This window comes from Manis javanica, chromosome 3 (genome assembly GCF_040802235.1).
Source record: "Manis javanica isolate MJ-LG chromosome 3, MJ_LKY, whole genome shotgun sequence".
Taxonomy (NCBI): domain Eukaryota; kingdom Metazoa; phylum Chordata; class Mammalia; order Pholidota; family Manidae; genus Manis; species Manis javanica.
Genome location: NC_133158.1, coordinates 29,202,587 through 29,225,659, shown reverse-complemented (window position 1 = coordinate 29,225,659; position 23,073 = coordinate 29,202,587). Strand labels below are relative to the sequence as shown.

Genomic DNA, 23,073 nt, shown 5'->3' with positions numbered 1-23,073 from the left:
GACTGCCATAAGCACCTCTGTGCATAACTGGTTGTGTGCTCTTTGAGGATTCCTTTGGGATGGATTTTGAAAACTGAAGTGCAGAACCCAGAGTGCGCCTGGTTTAAGGCTGTCGCATTAGCACCCTCCTGGGAAGTTGTGTATGAGGGTCTCCATTCCGCGGGGCTGCTCGGCCTTGACTTTGGATCAAGCACACTCAGCTATCTGAAGAGAAGCTGGTATTCAGGGTCCTGAGGGCAAGTCACCACCTACTATGAAACCTTACTGTAAGGAGCTTCACCGGGCTGAGTCCCAGTTTCCTCATCTACAGAGTTTGGACCCCAGGCTTAGGGCTCTGATTGCCACGCTCAGTAATAATTAACATCCAGCCTCTGTGCTTGGGCCTTTGTATAGCTCCTTCCATGAAAACTTGGACACGAGTAGGGGATAATATACAGGAAGTGATAATGTGAAAGAATTTGGCCAGCTGGGTTTCCTTGCTCCTAAGAAACTGTTGCCACAGCTTTTGGGATCCGCAAACTGTAAATGGTGTCACTTAATGAGAACGGGGTGGCATGCATTTCCATAGTGCTATTCACTACAGGGTTGATTGTTTAAAGTAACTAAAGCTTGACTTTAAATGGCCACAGTCAGAAATCGTAGATATTGTAACTTTTATTAGCTTTCAGAATCTTGTCTTTTGCAACCAGAGAAGAGGACCTTGGGAGGACCCCATATTCCTTCCCTGTTTGGGGTTCTCTGATATGACCTCTGAGCACTGGGAAATGGTACATTATTATTTGAAACTCAAAACCTTGATTTTCTTGCTGATTTGATACCAGGTACTTATTTCGACCTTTCTACTTTTCCTGTGCCCTCAGCTACCAGGAGATAGGAATACCCCCAAATCATGACTCAGAAGTAGTTACAGGTAGTATTTTGGTGTCCTTCCTTCCTCATTGGATTCCTATGTATTCCAAGATATACACACAAGAATATGTTAATAGGATTAGATTTAATGGTATATATTTTATAACTGGATTTTTTGTCATTATTAAGTCTTGAACATTTTATTATACCATTATTCGACAGTATGATTTCCCATGGTTGTAGAGTCTTCTATCATATGAACATACTATAATTTATTTAGCCACATCCCTGTTGTTAGACATTTAATTTTCTACCTTTCACTGTCATAAATAATGCTACATGAATAATCTGGTGCAGGAATATCTGTAGGGATACCAGGGGAAATCCTGAGTCAAAGGGTAAGGATATTTTAATGCTTCTTCGTGCTCCAAGCTGGCATCCTGTGCATCATAGGGTGGCCTCTATGCAACAGACAACAGTATCACACTCCCAGTTGTCACCAAAATGTCCTGAGACATTGACAGATGTCTTCTGAGGGCAAAAGCATTCCTGGTAGAGAAACTCAACTTGAATTAAACGTCTACAATTTTTCCCACTGGTCCCCATAGTGTACTTGAAGTTTCTGGCCACCTTCATCAACCTGGATGCTGTCACTCAGGTTTGTTCTGTTTTGCCAATCATTTGCTAATGGTGTGCAATGGCCCCTTGAGAACTGACCTCAGTTTGTTCCTGATATGGACTGGAGAGGGCTTTGATTAGGAAACGAACGTGAGAACCCTGACCCCACACACATCCCTAAAGACATAGCCAAGGTCATAAGCTCCAAGAGAGCTTATGTGTCATTTTGCTTCCTCAAGAATCCCAAGTGTTTAGGATGGTGCTGTATGCAAATCCTGCTGAATGAGTCAGACCACCCTCAGGTTTGGTGATTTGCTGTAGGAGTCACAGAACTCATAAAAACTGTTACGCTCAAGATTATGGTTCTTGCAGAGAAAAGACATAGGTAACAACAAGCAAAGAGGCGAATAAGGTGGGTGCAGGTGCTATCGGGCACAAGCTTCCAGTTACCCTCTTGCTCTGGGGTCATATGGGCAATGCTTAATTCTCTTAGCAATGGTGCTTGACAACATATATGAAGTATTGCGGTCAAAGAAGCTCACCCAAGCTTTGGTGTCTAGGGATTTTATTGGGGGTTAAAAACCTAGGCATGGATCAGCCAAATGACCAACGTAGTTACTCAGTCTCTGGCTACTCAGATCAAATTGATACAGCATGGCCTGGGGCCTCAGGGGGACAAAGGCAGGCATCACATTGGTGGCATAAACCGTTTGGCATAGCTTGAGGCCCCGGTGATACATAGATACCCTTATTCGGCAGGATATTCCAAGGCCTTAGAGGTTATCCCCAGGGGCAGTCAAGGACCAATCCTTTCTTTGGACTTTGCAAAGGTTGAGGACTCCCGCCTCTGAGATCATGCACATGCCATGATCATAAGCTCCAAGAGAGCTGGGGTCTTTGCTCCTTTGATCCCTCATAAACCCCACGTGTTTAGGATGATGCCAGGTACATGGTAGATACTTGTATTTCCAGAGAAACAGAACCAATAGGAAAGCCAATATTTATGGTAAGTAAGGCTTATGTGATTGCAGAGGCTTAGAAAGTCAGTAATCTGTAGAGTGGACCAGCAGGCTGGAAACCCAGAGAAGAGTTGCAGTTGAAGCCCTAAGGCCATCTGCTGGCAGGATTCCCCCTCGTGCAGGAGGTCAATGTTTTTCTTCAAGTCTTCAACATGGAATAAGGCCCATCCACATTATAGAGGGCAACGAATTTATTCCAGTTTACTGTTTTAAATGTTAATCCCATTAAAAAAAAATGCCTTCATAGAAATGTCCAGAATAATGTTTGACTAAATATCTAGATATTGTGGCCCAGCCAAGTTGACACATTAAAACATCCATCATCATGTTCAATGAACATTGTTGAAAAACCACAGAGCATTAGGATTGGCAGAGAGTAAACCAAATCTATTTTACTGATGAAGAAACTAATGTCCAGAGTGACGATTATGTACTCATTGTCCCTTGGGGGTAGAATCAGGACCAGGATCCAGCTTTCTGACTCCATTTACCTCTTTCCCTCTCAACACCTCTCAAGTCTTCTTTCCCTTCAGAGACCATTGAATGTCAAAGGTTCTGGGTCCCTTTGCCCCCCAGGGTTGAGGCCACGTCTGGAGTTACCCAATAATTCTCTTTCACTCCATCCTCATTTGCTCCTTTCTACTTTAAAACATCTGCTGCAGCTTCCTCCATCGTAGCTCAGAGCAGTCTCATTACTGGACTGTGTGATAAGTTTTTGGTGAAATGCCATCTTCTTTTTTTCTTAGAAACAAGTTGATAGTGGTGAAAATGTTTTCTTGTCCCCTTGGACAAGAATAGGCATCAAATAAAAACAGCGATTTTCTCTAAAACAAAATCAGACAGTTTATCCCCCAGGCTATTGACACCCAAGAATCTGAAGGAGATACAAATAGCAAATATTTTCGGCCAGGGTAATTCACAGTGAATAAGATAGCAACATATTCCAATTGGTAATAGAAATTAATTCAATATTTCATGTGAGGGCAGGAGAGTTCATGTCAAATGTGGTCCCCAGGTCCCGAATTGAAGCTCTAACAATTTCCTCTTTCCTATGGAGGTACCACTCTATAGTGAGGTAATTGTGATTGCCCTGTCTTTTATTTATATATTTTGTAAAGAAGTACTTAGCAATTTGTTGTGGTGTTGGTTTCTTGAAATCCTGAGGTCAAGATTCTTGGGGATAGTCAAGCCAATAGAACTTTCCGAGTTTAGAAAGAAATAATAAATTTAAAGTGTTTCATTGATTGAAGGGAATGATGCCAGGCAGTATTCTAAAATCACATTTGCTACCGTAGCTGCTACAAACCACTCATTCAGGGGTGAGTCAGTCCTTGGCAGGGGCAGCCCCAGCCAGAGCGTGAACGCTGGGAAGGAAGGCTTTGGGACTGACTATGGGGCAGCAGGGACTGACCTTGGGCCTGTGACTAGGAAGGTCATGAGTAGGGGCCCATGGCTCCTGGTCGGCTAGGAGCTGTCTGGTCTATGCTTCATCCTGGTTTAGCTAGCACAGCGCATGCGCCGTTGGTTGGTTCCTGGAGGATGCCTGGTGATTTCCTACCTCATGGGCCTTGCGCTTGATGTTTCTTCAACTTGTGATGCTTCTCCCCCAAATATGGGCCTGGCTGGCTCCTTTACGTCCTTCAGCTCTTAGCTCCAGTTTTCCTGTCTTTAGAGATGTTCTCAGTTATTCCCTATAACCGTAATGTTTGTTTTTCCACTTGCTGTGGTCTGAATGTTTGTCTTGCCCCCCATCATTCACAGGTTGAAATCATAAGCTCCAAAGGTGACTGTGCGAGTAGGTGGGGGCTTTGGGAGGTGATTAGGTCACGAGGGTGGTGCTCTCATCAGTGGAACTGGTGCTTTTATAAAGAGACCCTCCGGAGCTCCTTGCCCCTTTCACCATCTGAGGACACAGCAAGAAGCTGCTGGCTGTGAAATAGGAAGAAGGCCTTTACCAGAACCCAGCCATGCTCGTGCCTTGATCTTGGACTTCCCAGCCTCCAGAGCTGTGAGAAACAAGTTTCTGTTGTTTATAAGCTCCACAGTCTGTGTTATTTCATTATAGCAACCCACATGGACTAAGAGACCTTCATAGCATTATTGTAGTTTCAATTGTTTTGTGTATTTACTTTTTTGTTTATTTTCTGTCCCTCCCCACCCATGGTGTCCTAAGCCCAGAACTACACCTAGCCAACAGTAGTGTCTCAATAGTGTGTCCAGTAAATAAAAGGATAAATGACCGAATGCACTGGAAAGTGCTGTATGCGTAGTTAATAGAATGTTAGCAGTAGTAATAGATAAACTTCCAATCTCAGTGGCTTAATAGAACAGAAGCTTATTTTTCACTGATGTCAGGTCTAGTCAGTGACAGTGAGGAGGAGGTGCAGACAGTGAGGGCAGAGTCTCTGGTACGTAGAGTCATTCAGGATCCAGGCCGGCAGAGATTGTCCCACTTTTTATTATGTCATCCAGCCAGCAGATGGGGGAAGAGGCCTGTGGCAGTCATTCTTACTGTCTGGGTCTGGAAGTCGTGTACGTTACTTCTGTTCCCTTTTTGTTGTTGTGAGGACATGATGAGTGGACCCTGACAAGATGCCAGAGGGGCTGGAAACATAGTGGACAGCTACTTCCTGGTGACTCCTTTACGAGGGAGAGCGTGAGTTTGTGGCAGACACTTAGTAGTTGCTTCTGCCTTTAGCATTACGGTGTTCGGTCCCTAGTGCCACCCATTGCCATTCCACTGGGAGCCCCGAGAGGGAAGAGACGGTCTGCTTCATCAGCTCGAGCTAAAGGCCTGGCACTGTTGATATCTGAGTGACTCACCAACCAGCTCTTGATCACCAAGTCTATCAGGGGGCTCAGGTCAGACCCAGCCGTTGACATAGTGTGAGCCCAGAGTGAGAACTGCATAGAGACTTAGAATGAACAAAGAATTCCTTGTGCTTTGAAGATAGACCAACCCCTGACTCCTTTACAGACTCCATGCATCGCAGAAGATGGCAGAGCAAGTTCTGGGGTGACGTTCTCCATCCTGCAAGGAGCAGAATACAGGAAAAGATTCCCAGAATAAAATACATCACCTCAAAAGCTGTGCCAGGAACTGGCCTCTAATCCTATTCCTCCTGTCTTCCTTTGCATTTTGCTCCTCGAAGAGCAGTGAAAGTTGCTTCAGAATGTGATCTTCCATCTTACCATTTCTTCCCAGAGATAGAAAGTGAATTTCTATTGTCCTTTTGTCCTGAACCCCATGCTCTGTTTCATTGTATATGCTGCAGTGGGAGAAAAAAAAAATCAGACTTTGTGTTACCCAGTACATTCTAAACTCCTATAGCACAGTAAAGGAGGAAGGCCTTGAACCGAGCCACTCAGTAGGGCCCTAACCACCCCCTGGGGGGTTTATTCTTCAGATGGCTCCGGACCTGTGTCACTGCACAGGGGTTCGGCTCCTAAAGGGGAATGTTTCGCTGACCATTGTCAGTATACTGACAGGCTTCACTGTTGTTCTTCTCATGGCTACATTGATTAATTTTGCTGCACTTATTGCACAGAGACAGTAGAGTTGGAGGAAAATTTTGTCCTATATGATTGCACTGGACACGTTTGCCAATTGTGAGATTTCAGAATTCCAGAGGTTGGCTTGAAAGGGAACATCCAGATACCAATCTGGACATGTGACACTCGTATGTATATCTGGCCCTGTTCTTAATGCTGAAGATACAGAGAAGAAAATGCCCATTCCCATGACCTGCCCCCATCCTTTTGTTTTCTTCTATTGATTTTGGTTCCATGGCCAGAGCATATTGATGTTCCTTAGCCTTTATTGTCTCTCTTTGTGTCAATAGTAATGCTGGCACTGTGCCTTATAATTTACCAAGTGTGGTTTCATCCAAGACTTGTTGTAGAATTATGTCGAATTATGTAAGAATTCTCAAACTAGTCAATTGGCCAAGAAGCAACATGTCTGGTGGCATCATTATTACTTTTAATTATTTCCTTATTAAAAAAAAAGAAGGGAGCCCCAAGCAGGCATTATCCCATCATATGTCCTGGTGTTTTGGGTAATAATGTGAGAAAATGGGGGGCTGGGCGAATTGCCCATGGCCTGGAGCTGTCATGTGGCAGAGCCCATGTTAAACCCTCTTAGTCTTACGGAACTCTGGTGATCAGGCTCAGCATCCAGTGTCTACCCAGAGGAAACTTATCTTGGTTGCAGGCACTTCTGATGTGTTTTGTTGTGCTGACAGATTCCTTCCTGAAAAAAAGGCAGTATGACATATAGACAGTATCACTCACTTTGGGGACAGACAGATTGGGGTTTAAATCAAGGCTGCACCATACAATGTTGGGCAATTCTCATTATTGCTCTAAACCTTGCCCCCCCCCACACCCCAAATACTCATGAAATATCTGTTTTCATTGAATTTCTGCAAAAATTAGAAATAACAGCATTAAGGTGGTGGTTACAGTAGTGGTGGTTGTAGCAGAGACACTGCAAACTTGGCATAAAACAATAGCCAGTTCATTGTGCTCATGGCTTCTGTGGGTCAGGCCTTCAAGGGGGCTCGGTGGGTGGCTTGTCTCTGCTCCAGGATGTTCGGGACCTCAGCTGGCTGGGGACAGGATCTTCAGAGGGCTTCTTCACTCACAGGTGTGGTGCCTGGCTGGGAGGACTCCAAAGCTGGGCTCTCAGCAGGAGCATGCAGATGCCCCTGCCATGTGGCTTGAACTTCTCACAGCTTGGCGGTTGTGTTCCCAGAGGGAGTCTCCCCAACCCCCCAGAACCAGCCTGTCAAGGGAACCAGGCAGAAGCTGCAGTACCTTTTATGACCTAAACTCAGAAATCATGTAATACTACTTTTGCTATAAGGAATATGACATATCCATTAAGATGCAGTAGTACCACTGAAAAGAAAAAGGAGCCTTAATTTCACAGAATGGCAGGCCTCAAATAATTTAAAGCCTTTTAAAAAATACAGAAAAGCATGAACACATAAATATACAGCTTTATATATTATTGTTAAGCACATCCCTATGTAATTAAAGGTCAAGAAACCAATGGACAGAACTCAGAGCCCCTAGGATGCCCATCTCAGTGACTAGTTCTCTGCCTCACGAAGGTGACCATGGGGCTGATTTCTGTGGCAATCACTGGCTATGTTTTGCCAGTTTTGGAACTTTATATATAGGATAATATTGCATGTGTTCATATGCACCTGGCTTTTTTTTCCTTCTCAATATTGGTTTGTGGATCAGTCCATGTTGTGTGTGTAGCTGTGGTTTATATTATTGCTGTAGACTATTGCATTGTGTGAATGTTTACTCATTCCACTGTTGATGGGACCCATGGATTGTTTCCAGCTGTTTCTAGCAAATAATGGTGCTCTGCACATTCTTAAGGCTCTGTTTTTTTGTTGTCCCTAGTCATCCTTTGCTCTTAGGAATCACCTAGTTGTGTATGTTCAACATGGATAGATTGTGACACATTGTTTTCCAAAACACAATGTGACACATTGTGCTCAAAGCGGCACAACAGTTCTGGCGGCTGAATCTTCACCAGCACTTGGTATTACTAGCCTTTTTCATTAATGCTTTTTTCTGAGGTCTCATCTTGTTCTTTTGTTTGGAACATGTTCCTTTGTTTCTTCATTCTGCTTGACTCTCTGCACTGGTTTCTAAGCAGTAGGTAACCCAGCCGCCTCTCCCATTCGGGAAGGAGTGGCCCCGTGTAAGAGGGGAAACTTATTCAACCTGCCCCAGCTCTTGGCTGCCTCTTGAACCTTTGTCACTATCCAAGTTTGAACCTTTTAGTGGCCCCAGTAGTGGAGGCTTGTGCCAAGGGCAGTGTCCCAAACGGGAGGACTTCCATCAGCGCCCACATCCAGGCTGACTGGGTGCCAGATTCTCAGGCAGCTTTTAAAGAATGCAAATTTGTACAGTGCTGTGCACTGCAGGTATAAGCCCCACTGGCCTCCAGAGCCAGGCCATCTGGAGGTGTCCCCTGGGACTGCCAAGAACCGTCTCTCCTGCCAGAAGCATCTCTCTGATTGTTACGGTTTCCCATGGGACCCAGGCGTTTGCCAGGTGGTCAACAGCCGATAAAACCTGGGAACTAGATGTGTGTAAAAATAATCTCCAGGGGGAGAAATCTTCTGCATCCGTGGATGTTTTAATGCCCTTGTCTAGCTTGGATTAACACATAGTCTACAGGCACACACCTGATCATCTACAATTGCTCTCTTACAACACTAAACTATGTTTTCTACCTTTATCTTGCATCTACCTACCACTTCAGCATTTTATTAAAAATAAAAATAATAATAATAATAAAGGGAGAGATGTGGGATCCACATATAGATCAAGTATAAAAATCAAACGAATATTCATATTTGACCTGATTGTTTAGTTCATAATGCATGATCAAAACTGAAAGTTTCTGTGATGACTGCCCTTGTACTGTTCACCATGTAAGAACTTACTCACTATGTAAGAATTTGTTCACCATGTAAGAACTTGTTCATTATGCTTCAGAAGATTGGAGACTGATGAGAATTAGGCTTGAGATGGATTAATGATTGTGCATTGAGCATTGACTCCCCTATACAGAATTTTATTGTTGTTAACAACCATTTGATCAATAAATATGAGAGATGCCCTCTCAAAAAAAAAAAATCTCCAGGGGATACTGGTGCCGTGGAATGTGGCAGAGGGAGAGCGTGAAGGTGGGGCCATTAGGAGGGTAAAGATGGTGCCTTCCAAGAGAAAAATCCCCCCCGGGGCAGAGGGGAAGACGACTGCTGGCTTTAGCAAGGTAGAGGGAATGAAGCCTTCTGTGACGGAATGGAACGCAATAGAACGTGGTGGAATGGAGTGGAATGTGGTGGAATGGAGTGTAATGTGACGCAATAGAGGGTACCGAGTGGTTTGGAACGGAGGGAGAGCAAGAAACTGGCACTGGCTGTATGCCAGCAGGCCCCTACCCTGCACGCCGATGATGGAAGGTCGGCAAATGAGCCCGTGCGCACTGAGCCTGGGCGCCCCGCAGCGGCTGCTCCGTGGTCCTGAGGGGGCCCGTCGAGGCCCGGACACCCGCCCCATCGGTTTTCCCAGCTACACGGTTGGAAGCTCGTCTTTCAGGTGCCCAGTGCGGAGGTCAAACCCTGAGCCCCTGGGGAGAAGCTCCGTGTTTTGAGTGTCCTCCCCCTGTGGTGGCTGCCCCGGGGCCGGCGTTTCTGGTGAGGTTGTGCCCCGGCCTCTCCTACCCGCTGGGGTGTGGGCTCCCCGCCCCCGCCCCGGGGTGCGAGGAGCTGGGCAGCTGGTTTGCAGCTGCTTTTTGGAGGGAGTTGCTCATTCGTAGCTGCAGGTTCTGCGTGTCTGTGGGAGGAGGTGAGTTCAGGAGTTTTCTGGGATGGGCTGTAGCCTTTCTAATATTGGCCCTGCGTGGTGCCTCCTGTTGATTTTTACTTCTATTTCCTGGACCACTAATGAAGTCGATGTTATTTTTGCATGTTTGTTGGCCATCTGGACATACTTGTTATGAAATGCTTATTCTTGTCCTTTTCCATTTTTCTATTCTGCTTGTCTTTCCTTTATCAGTATGTAGGGGTATGTGTGTGTGTGTGTGTGTGTGTGTGTGTGTGTATAATGGGTTGTGGTGTGCTTTAAAATAAGTAGTATATATTTGGTCTTTGTCCCTGTTTCTGGCACAGAGTCCTAAAAATTGGAATTTGTTCAGTGAACAAAATATCCCTAAATGCAACAAAAGTGCCTTTTTTGAGTTAGTGAGGTGACTTTCGGACCACACCTAAGATGGGGGCTGGCTGCTGGTACCCAGCCATGTGATGAGAGGTCTGGAACTTTCTGTGCCACCCCTTGACCTCCCATGTTGGGAGAAGGGCTGGAGGTTGAATCAGTTACCAGTGGTTAATGATTTCATCAGCCATGACTGTGTAATGAAGCCTGTGCAAAAACCCACAAAGTACAGGGTTTGGAGAGCCTTTGGGTTGGTGAGGATGTGGAGATTTGGGGATAGTGGTACACTGGGAAGGGCATGGAAGCTCTGTGCCATCTCCCCATACCTCGCTCTATGCCTCCCTTCCATCTGGCTGCTCCTGAGTTACATCCTTTTCTAAAAAACAAGTGATCCTGTAAGTAAAATCTGTCTGACTTCTGTGAGTTGCTCTAGCAAATTAGTTGTCCTGTATAGCCTGTCAGAAGCACAGGTGATACCCTGGGCTTGCAACTGACTGGCATCTTTAGTTTGGGGTGTTGGAGGTGCAGTCTTGTAGGACTAAGCCCTTAACCTGTGGAATCTGATGCTATTTCTAGGTAGATAGTGTCAGAATTGAGTTGAATTGTAGAACATCCTGTTGGTGTCCCAGAATTGCTTGTTGATACAGGAAAAAAAACCCACCCAGTGGAATTGGTTCCCGAACACTTTTATGGGTACATGGCCTTTGTTATGTAAGTGACACATTTCTTTCCTACCCTGTAGCTTACCTTTTTCCTCCCTTAATGATATTTCTGTGTGTGCATTTGTGTGTGAATTCTTTTGTTCAACATTATGTTGTGAGATTTATTTATGTTGTGGTGGTAACTACCTTTTGTCTCATGGCTGCATAGTATCCCATTGTTCTTAATTCTAATATAGTCTAGTCTACTTATAAGTTTTTTTCCAGAATGGTAACTGCTTTTCTGTGTTTTATTTGAGCACTCTTTCCATACGCCCAGGTCCTAAAGCTACTTCACTGTATTATCTTCTAAAAGCTTTATTGTTTTGCTTTTCTCATTTATTTCAGGAGTCAACAAACTATGGTTGGCAAGAAAATCTGGCCCACCACCTGCTTTTGTTAATAAAGTTTTATGGGAACACAGTCACAGTCATTCATTTACATATAGTCTGTGGCTGCTTTCATGCTACAACAGCCAAATTGAATAGTTGCAACAGACATAGTAAAACATGATAGCTTAAAATATTTAAGGGTTTACAGAGCTTCTAACCCTTTGCAGAAAAAAAAATTGTTTACTCCTGATTTAGATCCACAGCATATTTGGTGGAAGTCATTGTATTTTCATACCACCATATGGGCTTTAATCTCCCATTGAAAATCCTTCCTTATTTCCACAAACATTCATTTAGCAGCTACTGCATGTAAGCTCTTGTTGATGATAGGCATTGTGATACATAGACTGCTAGAAATACAGTTTGTGCCCTATAGGATGTCACAGTTTGGTGGCACTGTCCTTAATTTCCATGGGCTTTGTCACCCCAGTAATGCCATGTGTCAGTTAACAACGAACATTTACTGAACAGACCTTGAAAGATACTACATTTTATGTTAGGGATAGGAGACTCTGATAATTATGGCTTTCTCTTGGCCCTCAAGAGGTGTACAGTCTAGTAGGGTGGCCCTAGAGAGAGGTAAGCAGCTGACACTATGATCAGAGAAGAATTGATGACAGAGTGAGGGTGCCCTCAGGTATGGCTGGGTGACTGGAAGGCTGTGTGGACCCAGAGGAGGAGTAAAATGCCATTTTGCTTTATGAAATATGACCAAGACAGAGTGGCAAAAAAAAAAAATTTCCTGATTTTAATGTTATTTGTAAAGAGGCTGTGAAGTCACACCTTCCTTATTCTCAGCAAGCCTGCTGCACACCTGCCATGAGGGGTGTGAACACCAGTCATGGTATTCATTAAATCAGACATCCCAATAATTACAGGAGCTCAGAAATAAGTAGTAATCAGCCCAAATAGAGAGCTCATCGTAGGATTCATTGAAATACATCTAAGATAGGGTTATTAATTTTGCATACACATTTAAAAGAAGATATATATATATGTGCGTGAATGTATATATATATATATATTTATAAAGAAATTATGTATTTTCTTGGGGCTCTTGGTAACGTTATATGGCATCAGAATGGTAGTTCGACATCCCTCCCCCACTGTTTTAAAACTACATGTGGGACGAGATGGTAAGATATATGAAGTCTTTATACATAGGGTTTTTTCCCCCTTCTTTCAGTAGATGCCATTGTAAAATGACAGGTATGGGAGAGGCACTTGTCAGGAGACTGTAATTACAAAATAAAAGCATTAACAAAAAAGATGGGTGGGCATGAAATGGGTTGTGACAGTCCAGTAATTAACCAGTGGCCATAGCCAGTGCTTTTCATGTTTGAGTGATGGACTAGAATATCCCACGTTCTAATGAAGCCCAAGTTGAAATATAAGTACTATTTGTTTTATTAAGAGCTCTGATCTACTGGTTGGCTGGGATCATCAATATTTTATTTTGGCTTGGTATCTTGTTAGTGTATCTTTGCAGTTCTTGCTTCCAAATGATCAGATTGATTATTAATATTATTACTGTTTTTATTTTATTGACTAGATGACCCAGTGCAACTGCTTTTCTCTTTGTAGACCTTCCCTTTCCTTATTCATTGAGTAGGTTGGGACAGGAGTCCTCTGAGATTCCTATTTTTCTGAAGATCCCTAGGTTGGGATGTTGCTTAGTGAGACAGGAAGTGCCACCGTTACTTTATTTATCAATTTCATGGTCAGAATGGTGACTGATTCACAATATTTGAAACTCATTCTACCCTGTTCTATTCTCTTTGCTCATGCACTATTTTTAGATTGAGTTCTTACAAAGGAAGTGTTCCAACCAGTATGTTGGCACCCCATTTTCTTTAATTATAGAATGGGGTGATAGGAAGGATGCTAGTCTTGACTGACGGCTGACTATGTACCAGGTACCAGGTTATAAGTATTTAGAGGAGGGATTGTCAAACTTTTTCTGACAAGGGATAGAAAATAAATATTATAGTCTTTGTCACGACTGTTTAGCTCTGTCCTTATAGCATGAAAACATTAGACAATACTTCAATGAATGGCATTGCTGTGTTCCAATAGAACTTTTATTTTAATCAAAGCAGGCAGAGGGCTGGATTTAGCCCTGGAAGGTGTAGTTTGCAGAGCTCTGATTTCAAATGTTAGGGCCAGGCAGGTTTTGAAAATTCATCTGCCATAGTCCGGCCTAGTTCAAGCCATGGCTCTTAGATCTCCAGGCTGTCCTGTGGTGGATAGGTCTCTGCCCCTTGTCTTCTCTTCCACTGGAGTGGCGGAATCTTTTATCCATGTATATAAAGGGGTCCTGGCTCATATTTCACTCGAGTAAAGATTTTTTAACTATATTAAAAGGCTTGAAACCCCCCCAACTCTCATCTAACTTCACTTTGCAGTTGGGGAATTGAGTCCGGACAAGCTGTGATTTCTCCCCACTAACTAATGAATTTAGTTATTGTAAGAGCTGGGACTTCATTCTGCACCAGTGACTCTCAGACTCTCAGTACTGACTGCACTGTGCTGCCTCCATGCCATGCAAATTACCATCAGAGGAGAGATTTAGGCATGTTATTTTGTCTTCTTACAACAGCCACCTACCAGCTTGTGCAATTTGTGAACAGAACTCAGTTTCAAGATATTATATAACCTTTTTCTGGAGTGGGGAGAACTCCACTAATTCTAGGGTTGGTGTCTTACAACAAATTTTGAACTCAGACTATGTGACTTTGTCTGTGTGAAGGCCCACATGACCACGTTCACACCTTGGGTGGCCGTGAAAACAAATCTGTAATGTTCTCTGGAAGCTTGTGATGGCCAGTGTTTATTTTACTTCACCTGCCTTTTTCATATAGATGTAGCCAGCTATTATGTTTCCCTAAAGACTCTGTTTGCTTCAAATACAAAATTGAATTTTAGATTAAATTTAAAAATCTATGGTGCTTTTGGCCTTGATGGAAGAAATTGTACTGCATTTCCCAGTTGCACTGCAGGGAAAACCAGAGGGTCCGGAGAGTGGAGATTTGTGTAGTTTTACGTGCTCAGATCTGCTCTGCTTGGGATCTGGAGTCCCGCGTTGCTGGAGGCCCAGTGGGGTGAAGGCCGTCGATTACCCCCGCCATACTCTGACTCTCACAGGACTCCAGCCTGGCTCTCGCCCTGGAATCTATTACAGAAATTTCATCAAACCTTGTAAGGAAGCAAAAACCCCAAACGAATTTTCAGTTTGGTTCTTGGCTCCTGAATATAACATAATGAAACTTTAAACAAAGGTGGTTTCAGAAAAGAAGTATTTTACTCAGTTTAGCAAATGTTTTTCCTAAACTGTAGATTATTCCTATACATACAGTTTATTTTGGAGAAGGGGGGAGATAAATAACACAATAGAAAATTCTATTCCAGGTAATGTTATAAATATCTTCCCTCTCCTTGTAAAAAATCATTGATGTATAGATGTGAATTTATTCTTTGGTACAGAGAATATAGTATTTTAACATCATCTGATTATTATTATTATTATTTTTTTGATGTGAAGCATCACTTTGCCTTATTCTCTTAGGGGACTGTTTGTGAGACAATGTGCAAAAGCTGCCTTCATGCCTTGGTGGAATTCTGCTGTGTGTGTGTGTGTGTGTGTGCGTGCACATGCATGTGTGTGTATTTTCTCAAGAACAGGGTTCCTGTGTTGTTGGATCATTTAAATAATTTATTTGTTTTATGAAAGCAGCATCCTTTATGTGGGAGTAATGATGCGGCTTGTGAAAGAAATTTTAATTGATTTTCTGATGGCTTTTTTTATGGCTTACTGTTATTTTAAATTGACGTTTAGTTATGGAAGAGTTATAACAGCATTATGTAAAGTACTGAAAGCAGAGGAAAGATACCACCTTTATGTCTAGATGACTTATAAAAGAAAAGTTTGGATATTTTCCATTTTCTCCTGGTTTAAAATCTTAGAGGGTCCTCTGAGAATCCCAGAGAATATCTCGAACCAGGCATGATTCCCACCCCCGACTTGCCTTGAAGACTGATCCTTTTTAAGGCTTGTAGATAAATAAGAACTTAGAGAGCTGAGGAAGGGGAAGCAAATCGGCAAGCTAGGGCACAGAGCGTGACACTCTTGGCAGACTAACAAGGGCTTCAGAGAGCTGCCACTTGGGGCCCTGGAGCGGAGCGGCTGGAGTGAAGTTGGAGCAAGGGTATTGGATTGGATTGTGAACATCCTTAAATGTTCTGAGGAGGTGAGACTTTGAATGTTAGGAAATGGGGTGAAGTCCCTTGGGGAAGGTCTGGTAGAGCCTCCACTTACCCTCCTCAAGTCCATGGACAGATAGATCAGTGGTCATGGCCAGTTAAGGAGGGGTCTCAAGGTGGCCATCGGGTAGTCACAAAAGGAAATGTCTGCTTCCCCTTTGCCATCTCACCACCATTCGTGAAGCATGTGGGAATGTGGAATAAAGTGCAGGTCCTGCCCACCTCCCTCCTCTCCAGTATCTTAAATTGCTGTTTTAGCTTGCAGTGGGGAGGGAATTGAGAGAGGCTAGCTTGGAATTGAATAAGAAATCAATGCTTTGAAACAAACACCAGTCAGCTCAACCTAAGACGGTTTGAATAACCAAAGGTGACCCACGAGTTGCACAATCAGACTGAGATGTCCCGAAGGAGACTTCTACCCAGGGAGCAATGGGAATGCTACAGAGGACAGTGGGTGGCAATTCCTGAAAAACATAAAACCAGGTCACATTTATACTCCAATGAAGACCCCTTCCTAAATCGGTTGTAGTACATACTCAGAAATTTAAGTAAAGCAAACAGAAAAAGGATTTATAGAAAAGGATAATTGTTGAGATTTCTGTATTCTCAGGACATAACTGTTTCTAGGGGCTGAATGAAGATTTTAAAAAATCAAGATAATATGGTTACTTATGCAGAAGATCCTTCTGCATTTTGTTCAGTTTTATAGTGCAGTAATGTGATTTTCTTGTATTAAGAGCTTAATTAAAAAAAACACTCTTTCCCCATTGAGTTGAAATGAGCGTAGTCTTATTAGTTTTTTCTATTATAACTGCTGAGGATTCCTCCACACTCCCCCCTACCCCAACCTGATGAACATTTCAAGAACATTTCTCTAGAGAAAGTCTAATGGTTGCAATCTATCAAGACGTTCTTTTGAGATTATTCCTAAGAAGCATTGTTGATTTATCAAAAATAAAGTAAAATAGGAGGGAACAAAGAACACATTGTAAATGAAGCAACTTTCTGTTGGGTTCAGGATCCAATAGATCATTGCCAGGAGAGAGGCTTCAGGGGAGAGGGCTTGGTCACTTGTTCTGTGCTGTGTCCTTAGAAGGCAGAGTCGACGCACTGAGTTATCTGTGTGTCATCTGCATTTTATTAATTTTTATTTTAAAGGACAGAATGGATTGGAGAGGTAGAAAGAGAGATAGAAGAAAAGTGACTCAGTTAGTGGCTTTGTTTTTTTCCAGAGGAAGAGGTAGAGATTTTATTACACACACACACACACACACACACACACACACACACACACACACACACACACACACACACACACACACACACTGACACACACACACACACACAGAGGACTCCTTTTTATTTAAATATTTACAGAAAGGAAAAATTTTGTCACTACCTCCCATGAAAAACCAGTACCAGTTCTTATAAGTAGAATATTTACATGAATGCATATTAAAATATACAGTTACTAAAATATAGGAAAATAGTGTAGGCTCTGCCTAAAACCATCTCTAGTGCCATCAGTGTGACACAGTTGCTGTGAGAGAATTATTTTTGTTAGTACCATAATGCTGCTTTAAAAAAAATGGTATTAATCTCAATTCTATTGTCATCTAATTTTGAAGAAAGGCATTAAGTCCAAAGTTAGATTCATCAATCATAACACAGGAAACGTTACTGACATCCATTATGAACTCCACAGTTGATTAGCTTCCTTGATTAAATAGTGGTGCAACTGATGGGAAAACAGGAGACGAGCCTGCCGCTCTTGTGGGGAGAATTCCCAGCTCTGTGTCTTCACAGAGTTGAGAACAGAGCAGTGGAAACCAGGAGACAAAAGCAGGGCTGCTTCAACAATAACTTGGTGCTCTGCACACATCCAACCTGTGACCGGGCTCTAGAGGTAGCGCTCAGTTCCCTTTTCACACTCAGGGGCAGGGGATTGTGACTTTTTTCCTTTTTATTTTGTCAGGTACAGTGTGTGTGTGGGTAACCTTAGCTGTTCATGGAAAAGTAAGACCCTAAGTTAAAAATAAAAAATCACAGCATCTGGTGTGAATGATACCTGAATGCTGACATTAACCAAATGCCACCTTTTGGACAGAGGCATAGAAATGATGTTGAAATGTTCTGCCGTGCTTTTTTTTAAACAGCAATTTTCCTGAGAGATTGGAAAAGCAGGAGGAGGCAAGCTGATGACATTTTGATTGCAGGCCCCACTTGCAAAGGCATTGTGGAACTTTCTGCTTAACAAAGTTAAAGAAAAAAAAACAACAACCCTGCCACCTCAATGTGCATTCTGATTTTTTTTTTTTAAGTAAATGGTGACACTTCCAGGAGTTGCTTGCAGAATTAACTGTTATATGTTTCAGTGGCAGCTAATACCCTTGCGTGGAGATGGATAGCTATTTGTTAATACTACTGCTTTCCGATTTAGCCTTATCTATAAGGCACTAAACAAGCTACTATGTTTTTATTTCCGCCTTCAACTTCTCCATAAAGGCTTTTTCCATTTCCACTGTGAGATTGTACCTCTCTTTTTAATATTCCATAGTTTTTTTGGTATCTCTCCTATGTCACATATCTACCAGCCATGCTCTAAAGTTATTGTTATGGTAGTTTACAAAGTTCTTTGAGCTTAGTACTTTGCATTAATAGGCTAATTTAATATTTGGTGAATGAAATGAATGGGTGAATGGATGGAGAGATGGAGGGATGGGCAAGTGATGATGGATGGATGATTGGATAGATGGTTGGATGGGGGATGGATGGGTGGGTCAATGAATGGTTGGTGGGATGGATGGATGGTAGGGAGGATGAATGGATGGAGGAAATTGAAAAATAAGTGTGGCTTCTGTAATATTTGACCTTAGACTGATAGAGACTTCTCCATCTTTCCACAGACCCTAAGGATGTTTTAATGAATAATGGTATTGTCTAAAATAAAAAATAAAATAAATATAGTACTTCATATTATTTTATTTATATAATTGCTTTATTCTTTTATCTTTTTCCTGTGAATCTACCTTCTACTTTCAGGATTGAGGTATAACACTTGCTACAGCTTCACATGCAGACTGATTAGATGAACTAAAGAGAGTTTATTTTAAACTTTTGATTTTTTTTGTCACACCTTGAGATGACTTATAACAATTTTATGGGACAGTATTGATGAATTGTAACAGTATAATAGCCAAAAGCTTTTTTCATTTTTTTCTCCTCCTTTTTTCTTTGTGTCTCTGAGTGTCCCTAATATTTGTGCTACAGGGTTGAAAAAAATTAAGTTTTCTCATTTTTTTCTGTATTCTTTTTTAATAGAAAAAAAGAGAGGGTAGTTAAAATTTACCCCTGAAGCTACTGAAAGAAAAATGATCTGTCTTCCAAGTCACCTCTATAAGCCTATAAGCGTTACTGAAATTAAATGGACTGTCCTGAAAACAGGATACTGAACTTTATGCCAGTTTCCTATTCAGACATAGATGTCTCTTCAATTATATCTCTTGTTATTGCTTTTGTGAGTATTTTGTTGCTCTGAAAGACATGCTTAAACATATTGGCATCTAATACAGTGTGCGTAAGAAAAAACAAACTGGTTGGTTTGGATAGATGTGGATGCTAAATTTTTTTCTTTGTATTTTCTGGCCTGTATTTGTATTAAAAGTATGATCTAAAAAAATATAAATGTATATGAAATGTATATATTCATATTTGTACATATATATGCATACATAAAAATATGTATACAGATATTTGATATGTACGTATGACAGTAAAATAGTGTATGAGTTCTTACATGTTTTAGAGGCAATAAATTAGAAAGTAAGGCAGTATAAAAATGCGTATGAGGACCTTTTAAAAAAATGTATTCAATATCACTATCATAACCAAAATGAGCCAATGATCCAGTAGTTCATGGCCAGAGTTGTGGTAGATATTTGTTGAAATAATGCTAGGCTCTGCAGCGGTAACAAATAAACCCCGGTATCTTAGTGCTGTAACACATCGAAGGGGGACTTCTCACTCTGGCAGCCTCTTCCGTCTTGCTCACTGTGATATCTAGACTGTATGATTTGTAGATGACCAGGAAGGAAGAGAGAGCTGGAAAGGCATACTGGCTCTTAACTGCATTAGGATATACGGTTTTATGCCACTTCTATTTCTAATTCACTGATAAGGGCTAGTCACATGGCCTGAACCTTGAGTTCAAAGAAGTCTGGGAAAATACAAGGAAGCCCATGACATGTTTGGTCAAGACTAGTTGCCACATCCTACATTCAGGGAAGCACATTCCACACAAGGATTCTGATTTCAACTTGCCCCGCTGGGTCGGACACAGAGGGCATCCTAGTCCTCTGTCATTTCCTAATTCCTGAGTCCAGCAACATTTTGGGACTGATAACTCTTATACCCAGGAAGAGTTTTCTTCCTCATTTTAGATGGACATTTACTCTGTCCCCACCACACGCTGTCCACAGAGAGCAGTGCTGGGGGCAGGAACAGTGTAGTGCCTCATTAACTCTCCATCTTTTCTTCACAGGAATCAGCATGTATGTGGCTTTTTGAACCTTTTTTTCCCAAAGATTGGAAGGAAGATCCATGATAATCGTAGTCCCCTTTTTGCAAGGTGTAGAAATGGAAAGGTGTAGAAATTAATATCTTCTTTACCTAACAGGGAGAGAGGAAAGATACCAGCTCCAATATGTTAACAATTACTCCTTCTCCTCTTATTCTCCCTGAAGTCCAGCTAATTATATTTCTAAAACATAACACTTCTCTGATACAGTATTTCTGATGGTACTTTTTACTCTCCAGATAATTTCCAGTTGCTAGCGTGGCATCACACTACTCTCTATTTCCCGTGTCAGTCTTCGCTCATGCTGTTTCTTCCATATGGTGAGAATGTTACTCAAATCTCTATGTGGAGACATTCTTGCTACTCTTACAGTCTCAGCAATCTCCGCTGTAGGAGTCAGTCTTTTCTCCCTGGACACTCCAACTCAGGTGTGGCAAGTAGATTGCATCTCAGGAACTGTACCTAGCTGATTAATAATGCTGCCTGGACTGTTGTGTTGAGAGCAATTCTGAGGTGGTATCTAGGTTCAGTGACCAAGATTGTCAGGATCATCAGCAGTGTCTGTCTAGAGCAAAAGAAAGAGGAATTGAGACACTGATGTTTCCTCAATGCCGTTGTGTTCTGTCATGCGTGCAGTGTCACTAACCCTAGCTGGTAATTTCTTTAAGGGCATAAATCGTATCCTCATGAACTGTTTACATAACAGGAGTTTACCATCACAGCCCTATGGTCCTTTGGCACTCCAAAATGTTTGGCCAATAAATCCCCTAATGCTGAAATACGCTACTTAGTTACATAAGATGGAAGAGCTGATCCTGCCTTGATTGGGCAGCTGTGTTACATCAGAGTATCTACTCCTTTAACTTTCAGTTTGTTAAGGAATCTGCCTGGGCCGACATGAGAACTGCTTCTGCACAGTGCCCTTTGGAGATAAATGAGACCCGGCAGTGCTGGATGAATAGACAACGTCCAGTACTCCAGTTCTGCCTGCAACACAATGAACTTTCAAGCAGCATTGATGAATTCTCCTTTTGGCTTACATTCACAGACTAGCAAAGTATGTTGTCAGATATTCAGTCCCTCAGTCAAAGTCAAAAGCCAAAGGCTGGCTTGAAACACCTTCCATAAGGGGGGCATTATTGATTTGGTGGTCCTTAAAATGCCCCAGTCATTCAGACAACTTATACAAATAACTATAAAATTATAGCTTCTCCTAGACAAACATGTCGAGTATTTCGGTCATTCTTATGATGTAGTTTTCAGAAACTACCTCATCCTGTTCTCCCTCCTCTGAATATCTTCCATTAAGAGGTGATATACCCAGAATTTGTGAATATTCCAAATGGGGTCCAACCAGCCAAGATCAAGATCAATAACCACATTTCTGTGGTTCTATACTTTGTATTTCTCTCATTACATCCTAAGGACACATTTAAATTTCTCAGTGGTCACATTATATTGTTGTCTCATAGAATTGATGGACGTCTGAAATTCCTCATCAGAAACTACCATCTTATTTTACCTTGGGTTGGTTAAACATCTTTCTTTTACCAGAACATCTATTGTGAAGTGGCCCGCCCATTAAAGGGACATTACTGGGTCCTATCACCAAAATGCCCAGAGAGGTGAATGGCTGATGCAGGCTACAGACAGTGTCACTTGAGAGTCCATTTGCATTCATTCTTCAGCTCCACTTCCTCTGTTTAGCTGCTTCCTCAGATAGCTTCTCCTGTGGGAGCTGAATGGCTGCAGGAGCTCCAGCCTAAATTACTTTTTGTTCAAATTCAACATTAAAAGGAGAAAGGACTTTCTGGAAGGTCCCACATAAGTCATCCTGGAATTCCCTCTGATAGGACAAACTTGATCACATGGTCTCCTCTGAACCAGTTGTTGTGTCCCAGAGTATTCAGTGAACTGATGGACCTGCCTGTGTCACATGATCTAGTATTAGAATTGGGGTGGAGACTGCATGTTCTGAGATCAGGGTGCCATCACCAAGATGGAGAGAGGGTCACTAGGCAGATGCAAAATAACAAACGATCTCTGCAACACAATTATACTTTAAACTCCCTAATGGCAGAGATGATGGCTTACTAATTTTTAACATGTCCTCCTGCCGTTCACAAATGACACAGTGAATATACAAAAATAAGTTGTTGAGTGAATGAATGCCTGACCAAATGGCTGTGAAATGAGTGAATTTGAAATGGCTGCTTAAATGTTAAAAATATCTTTGTGTTTGTCACCAGGCACTTAACTGCATTGTGACACATAGACCAGACTAACTTAAAAGTGTCAGTTGTGTTTATAGAAAGGAAAATAAAACTGTAAAAAACTTGGTATGTCATTACAAGGACAATTTTCTCTGTAATATTAGTAAGGAGAAATAATACATCTTATGTGCAGAGGAAGAGGGACATTTTCTTCTAGGACAAATGAAATGAAAACAGCTTGACTGACAACCTAGTAACATTAATAATACCTTGAAGGTAGAGAGCTGCTCTTATTTTAAACATCCCAGAGCAATTCTATCACAAGAATAAATACTCTGTGTTCCAAAATCAAACATGTTCAGTTGCCTTTGGTTAAGGCGACTGTTTTCTAACAGCCACATGGCAGCTTTATTTAATAAGCATATTTCAATTTCTACATAAAATTGCTGTCTCCCCTAATCCCAATCCCACCCCTGCCTTCCACTGGGAGTAATTTATTTCACACAGTGTTGTTTTTCAAGATGTAGGTGCCCCTGTCCCCTTCTGCCTCTTTACCATTTCGGTACACTCTGGTCTGACTTCCTTTGCCATCCCTGCATGCCTGGCAGGCTGGGAGTGCCAGATAATTAACACCTTAGGGAGCATTCCTCCACCTATCACTAGAGGTGAGGAGATCCTCTAGAGGGCTCTTCCTTGCCC

The 23,073-nt window shown here is 42.1% G+C and overlaps 1 long non-coding RNA gene across 1 annotated transcript in view; it reads left to right on the top strand.

The window, feature by feature from the left end:
- The first annotated feature begins 9,424 nt into the window (after nt 1–9,424).
- The window catches only part of LOC140848142 (uncharacterized), a 152,238-nt gene continuing 138,589 nt past the window's right edge, over nt 9,425–23,073 (top strand). Inside the window, exon 1 of the long non-coding RNA XR_012128687.1 lies at nt 9,425–9,869. This is a non-coding gene — a long non-coding RNA (uncharacterized lncRNA). The remainder of the gene's footprint in view (nt 9,870–23,073) is intronic.